Source organism: Hyperolius riggenbachi, chromosome 11 (genome assembly GCF_040937935.1).
Source record: "Hyperolius riggenbachi isolate aHypRig1 chromosome 11, aHypRig1.pri, whole genome shotgun sequence".
Lineage (NCBI taxonomy): Eukaryota > Metazoa > Chordata > Amphibia > Anura > Hyperoliidae > Hyperolius > Hyperolius riggenbachi.
In genome coordinates this window covers 123,425,845-123,431,979 of record NC_090656.1, presented here as the reverse complement: position 1 = coordinate 123,431,979, position 6,135 = coordinate 123,425,845, and positions in this window count along the sequence as shown.

Sequence of the window (6,135 nt, the reverse complement as noted above, 5' to 3'; positions counted from 1 at the left end):
AGACTCCCCACACACAGCATCTCTGCCTACACACCGTGTGACCGCCTGCCCCAAGACTAAGTCGCTCCCCACACAGCAAAAATTCCAGAATAACCGGTGAACAGGCCCTTTAATATAGCAGAGATCACCTCAAGAAAATATTTCCAGAGGGAAGGCTGGTTGAAAACTACCAACTAGCAAAAATTAAATACAACCACCACTCAAACGATCTGTATGCAAAAATTCTGTTTATTTGTAGAAAAAAGACGTGACCCCCATCCCACTATAAAACATTATCCCCCTAAAAACAAGATGTGGGCATCAATACCTAGGAGTACTCCTGGAATCACACTCACCACCCCAACACCTCATACACACTCAGATTGGTCGGCCGACCTAATGACTGATGTACAGTATATGACTAATGCTATCAGGCACTGTAATGCTACTTCATATAGGACTAACACAGTCTGAATTTATTCAGGCTCTCTATGCAGGAGCTTTCTTGACTGTAGTGATCAAAGTCTCTATGGTTGCAATGCTGTATCACTTTAGTGTGACCAATAGCTGCCAGGCTGAAACTTGATGTAGCAGACCTATCAACAGCAGCAATATACACGGTTTCTTGCGAAGTTCCACATACTTTACCGCCCTGGGATTAGCTTCCCTGTATAACTCGTATCCCTATGGCGGTCTCCGCGGCATCCCGCGGGTAGCAGGTACCTGCTGTGTGGTCTGGCTCGCTCAATGCCTCGGGGCTCACCATGCACGCGTAGGGCGTGAGTCTTGCCTTTACTCCAGGCTAAACCTCCAGCCCATCATCCCCAAGCCTCGCCCACATGTGTTATGCCCACTATCACGTGGGCTTCCTCAGTGTGATGCTGTGATGGTGGCTTGCTGGGACTTTTCAATGCAGTGTCAAGCCTGGTTCTGGTACTTCTTCCTAGTTGTGTGTTCCAGCAGTCTTTCCATGATACCGCTCTGCATATACTTTGCATCTATGTATTTATTCTCCAGCGATCTCATGGTGATGTCGGACATGCGAATATTCTTTAGTCCAATGCCTCGCGTTAGCGATTCCGGATCCACCCTCCACCAACGCCTGGACCAGCAGGTAGCCGACTACCTGGCCTTAAGTGTGGATGTAGACACTGTGAGCAGCGATGAACCCTTGGACTACGGGGTGCGCAGGCTTGACCTGTGGCCAGAGCTGTCCCAATTTGCCATCCAACTGCTGTCTTGCCCTGTCTCAAGCGTCCTGTCAGAAAGGACCTTCAGCACAGCTGGAGGCATTGTCACTGAGAAGAGAAGTCGCCTAAGTCACAAAAGTGTTCAGTACCTCACCTTTATCAAAATGAATGAGGCATTAATCCCGGAGGGCTACTGCCCGTCCGAAGACTAAGCCAGTCCCCACACACAGCATCTCTGCCTGCATGCCGTGTGACTGCCTGCCCCAAGACTAAGTCGTTCCCCACACAGCACCGCTGCCCGCAGGCCGCTTGACTGCCTTCTCCGCCACCACCAACAGGGTCCAGGACTCCAGGTGGATTCCTGAATTCTTAAGGCTGCTATACTAATTTTTCTGGTGGGTGTACATGCCTGCCTAATTTTTTTGGCTGCACTGAAGCTGCAACAACAAAAAAAAAGGCATGTACATGTCCCAATTCCCCTTCGTGATCATTACCTTGCCACGGTGAAGGGGCTTGCTTATCACAATGAAGCAATGACCGCTGGCTATATGAGTGTCTCTTGGGGGGGGGGGGGGGTTGGGCACACCCAAGATAATATGGTTGTTGCTTCATTTTGGATAGACCAAATTTGATCAGCTGAACAGTCACTGTTCTGTCATTCAGCTATCTCAGCCCGGTGACCATATGGGCTTGAAAACCGCCTTGGCCTGCACTCTCGCCATGGTGCGCACCAGTCCAGCACGGCTATCACTACACAAAAAGCTGTTTGCGGTGCATTACACAGAGAGTTTGGTGTGTCAGTGTGAAGCAGTACTCTAATTACACTCCCTGATTGAGGTATACATGTGCAAGATGTTTTAACCCTCCTGGCGGTTCAATTTTTCTGGCAAATAGGCAGAAATCCTTTGTTTAAAAAAAAAAAAAAATGTTTCATGTAAAGCTACCAGAGTGGTAGCTACATGAAACACCACTAGAGGGTGCATGTGTCCGCCTCCGATCCAGCCCATAGCGCTGCCTGGAACTCATTGGTCCGGGCAGCGCAGGGCTCTGGCGGGGGAGGGTCCTCTTCCCCCGCTGCATGCGGGCAATCGCCGCAGAGCGGCAGCGATCAAGTGCTAGATGCGCGTACAGCACTTTAAATGTGGCAAATCGCCCCACCGGGGGCTGAGATATCTTCCTGCGCGGCATAGCTCGAGCTCAGCTCGGGCTTACCGCCAGGAAGGTTGAAGCACTGGGCTTGAAAACCGCCATGGCCTGCACTCTGGCCATGGTGCGCACCAGTCCAGCACGGCCGTCACTACACAAACAGCTGTTTGTAATGCGTTACACAGTGAGTTTGGTGTGTCAGTGTGAAGCAGTACTCTAATTACACTCCCTGATTGAGGTATACACGTTCAAGATGTTTTAAAGCACTGGGCTTGAAAACCGCCATGGCCTGCACTCTGGCCATGGTGTGCACCAGTCCAGCATGGCCGTGACTACACAAACAGCTGTTTGCGGTGCGTTACACAGTGAGTTTGGTGTGTCAGTGTGAAGCAGTACTCTAATTACACTCCCTGATTGATGTATACACATGTAAGATGTTTTAAAGCACTTTAGGTCTGCAATTTAGCATTCAATGTGATTTTGGCCCTTAAAACACTGCTTTGCATCAAATCCAGGTTTTTCCCCTGGACTTTTGGTGTGTATCTCACTCCGCCATGCCCGCCTCCAGGTGTTAGACCTCTTGAAACATCTTTTCCATCACTTTTGTGGCCAGAATAAATTTTTCTAGTTTTCAAAATTCACCTCCCCATTGAAGTCTATTGCGGTTTACGAAAGTTAGCGTTAACCGAACTTTTGCCGAAAATCGGAGGCTCGGGCCATCTCCGCTGGCCAGCCATCCGCCGAGCGAATCTGTCAAAACCAGCCTTATTAGCCTGCCGACAGACTGTACACACAGGCAAACTGTCGGCAGAACGGCTGCCCCGAGGGCGGGTCTGGCGACCCGTCGTTCGTAGGAATCCGGCATGTGTACGCGCCTTTAAAGGACAACTGAAGTGAGAGGGATAGGGAGGCCCCCATATTTATTTCCTTTTAAGCAATACAGGTTGCCTGGCTTATCCTGCTTATCCTTTGCATCCAATACTCATAGCCATCGACCCTAAACAAGCATGCAGCAGATCAGCGGTTTCTAACATTATTGTCAGATCTGACAAGATTAGCTGTACGTTTGTTTCAGGTGTGATTTAGACACTTCTGCAGCCAAATAGATCAGCAGGGCTGCCAGGCAACTGGTGTTGTTTAAAAATTAATACATATGGCAGCCTCCATATTCTTCTCACTTCAGGTTTAAAGCACACCTGCAGCAAAAAAAAAAACTTATCATGAATTGTATGTGTAGTAGGGGAAATGATTAAGAACATTAGTAGCACAAAAGTGTCCCACAGTTGAGAATATCTTTATTTTCAGTTACATAGCTTTTTTTTTTTCTTTTAATTACATTGTATCATTCTGTCATATTTGCAGTTTAGAAACCACACTCTGGCTCATATGCAATTCACTTTTTCTCCGGAGTTTTCTCCTAGGAGATAATTTATCATCTCCTACTTAGCATAACTTTTCAGCACTCTGCAATTGAAATGGTACCAAAAAAGAAGTGAAAAAATACTGTCGAAATGATTTTGAGTATTGCCTAGGAGAAAGCCCAGGAGAAAAAGTTAATTGCATATGAACCTTTATCTTTTAAGCTATAAAACAAAGCAGAAATAAAGACTGTTTGAACTCTCCTGCAGCAAAACCTTATCTCAAGGTGTCTCTCCTAAGTGCCTCAGAAAACAGAACTGTATTCGACCCAGTGGGTCGAAGAGCCCGAAGCTCTTTTGCATTGACAAGATATATATATATATATATATATATATATATATATATATATATATATATATATATATATATATATATATATATATATACACTGTACAGCGCTGCGTAATATGTCGGCGCTATACAAATACTAAATAATAATAATAATAAATAATAATAAATTGATAACTGAAGTTTTTTTTTAACTCTTTTTGAACTGGAAATCAACACAAGACTTTTTTTCTTTGTAACTAATGTTCTATTACTTAGCTGTACTACACATACAAGTCATTATCTCAAAAGTTTATTTTCGTTTCAGGTTTGTTTTTAAATACTGTTCTGTTGACACTATTTAAGCCTGGCTGGGTTGATGATAACTTGCAGCAAATAATAGAAGCAGGGGTGTTTCTAGGTTCCTGGGAGATCCGGGGCACCCCTGGGCACCAGGAGAGAATGATTGTGCGTCGTGCATAGCAAAAAATGGCCGTGGTGATGCCACGGAAAGTGGGCATGGTCATAGGTGGGCCAAGTGTACATGAACATTGCAGTGGCGTAACTTAAATATATTCAATAGGCAGTATTTCACATAAATAAGCCCCTCATCTGGCTTCTGTCTTGTCTTTGGCTGGCTAGCCTGTGTGCTGTACTCAGCTGGCGGTCATGCTGGGCTGTCTGGCTAGCGGTTATGCTATGCTGTGCTGGCCTGGCTGGTGGTGATGCTGTGTTGGCATTGCTAGCAAGTGATGCTGTGCCGGCCTGGCTGACGGCGATGCTGTGCCAGCTTCGCTGGCAGTGATATTGAGCCAACCTGGCTTTGCTAGGTGATTTTCAGGGGGCTTTACTGGGCTGGGCAATTTGCTGGGGGGGCATTTTGGGGGGCTTTGCTGAGCTGGGGGCTTTACTAGGCTTTGCTTGGCTGTACACTTTGCTGGGCTGTGGGGTTTGCTTTGCTGGGGGCTGTGCTTTGCTGGGCATAAGCCCTGGGGCTTTGCTTGGCTGTAAATAGGTAGGTGCCCCCAGTATAGGTTAGATAGGTAGGTGCCTCCAGTATACATTAGATAGTCATATTCCCCCAGTATAGGTTAGATAGGTAGGTTCCCCAGTATAGGTTAGATAGGCAGTTTCTCCCAGTATAGGTTAGATAGGTAGGTGTCCCCAGTGTAGGCTAGATAGGTAGGTGCCCCCAGTATAGGTTAGATAGGTAGGTGCCCCAGTATAGGTTAGATAGGGAGATGCCCCCAGTATAGGTTAGATAGGGAGATGCCCCCAGTATAGGTTAGATATGTATGTTCCCCCAGTATAGGTTAGATAGGTAGGTGCCTCCAGTGTAGGTTAGATAGGTAGGACCCCCAGTACAGGTTAGATAGGTAGGTGCCTCCAGTGTAGGTTAGATAAGTAAGTTCCCTCCATAGGTAGGTGCCTCCAGTATAGGTTAGATAGGTAGCTTCCCCCAGTATAGGTTAGATAGGTAGGTGACTCCCGTGTAAGTTAGATAGGTAGGTTCCCCCAGTATAGGTTAGGTAGGTAGGTGACTACAGTGTAGGTTAGATAGGTAGGTTCCCCCAGTGTAGGTTAGATAGGTAGGTTCCCCCACTATGGGTTAGATAGGTAGGTGCCCCCAGTACAGGTTATATAGGTAGGTTCCCCCAGTATAGGTTAAATACTGTAGGTAGGTTCCCCCAGGACAGGTTAGATAGGTGGTTCCTCCAGTATAGGTTAGATAGGTAGGTGACTCCAGTGTAAGTTAGATAGATAGATGCCCCCAGTAAAGGTTAGATAGGTAGGTACCCTCTCAGTATAGGTTAGATAGATAGATGTCCCCAGTATAGGTTAGATAGGTAGGTGCACCCTGTATAGGTTAGATAGACAGATAGATAGATGCCCCCTGTATAGGTTAGGTAGGTAGCTTCCCCCAGTGTAGGTTAGATAGATAGATGCCCCTAGTATAGGTTAGATAGGAAGGTTCCCCCTGAGTAAGCAGGCGGGGCGCTGGGCAGAGCGGAGGGGGATTGGGCATGGCGTAGTTAAACTCACCTTCTGATCTCCGCAGGCAGCCTCCATCTCCTTCCGACTTCCTCCCCCGGCGTCCCTCACATTGGTAACAGCACCCCCTGTGATGTCATCA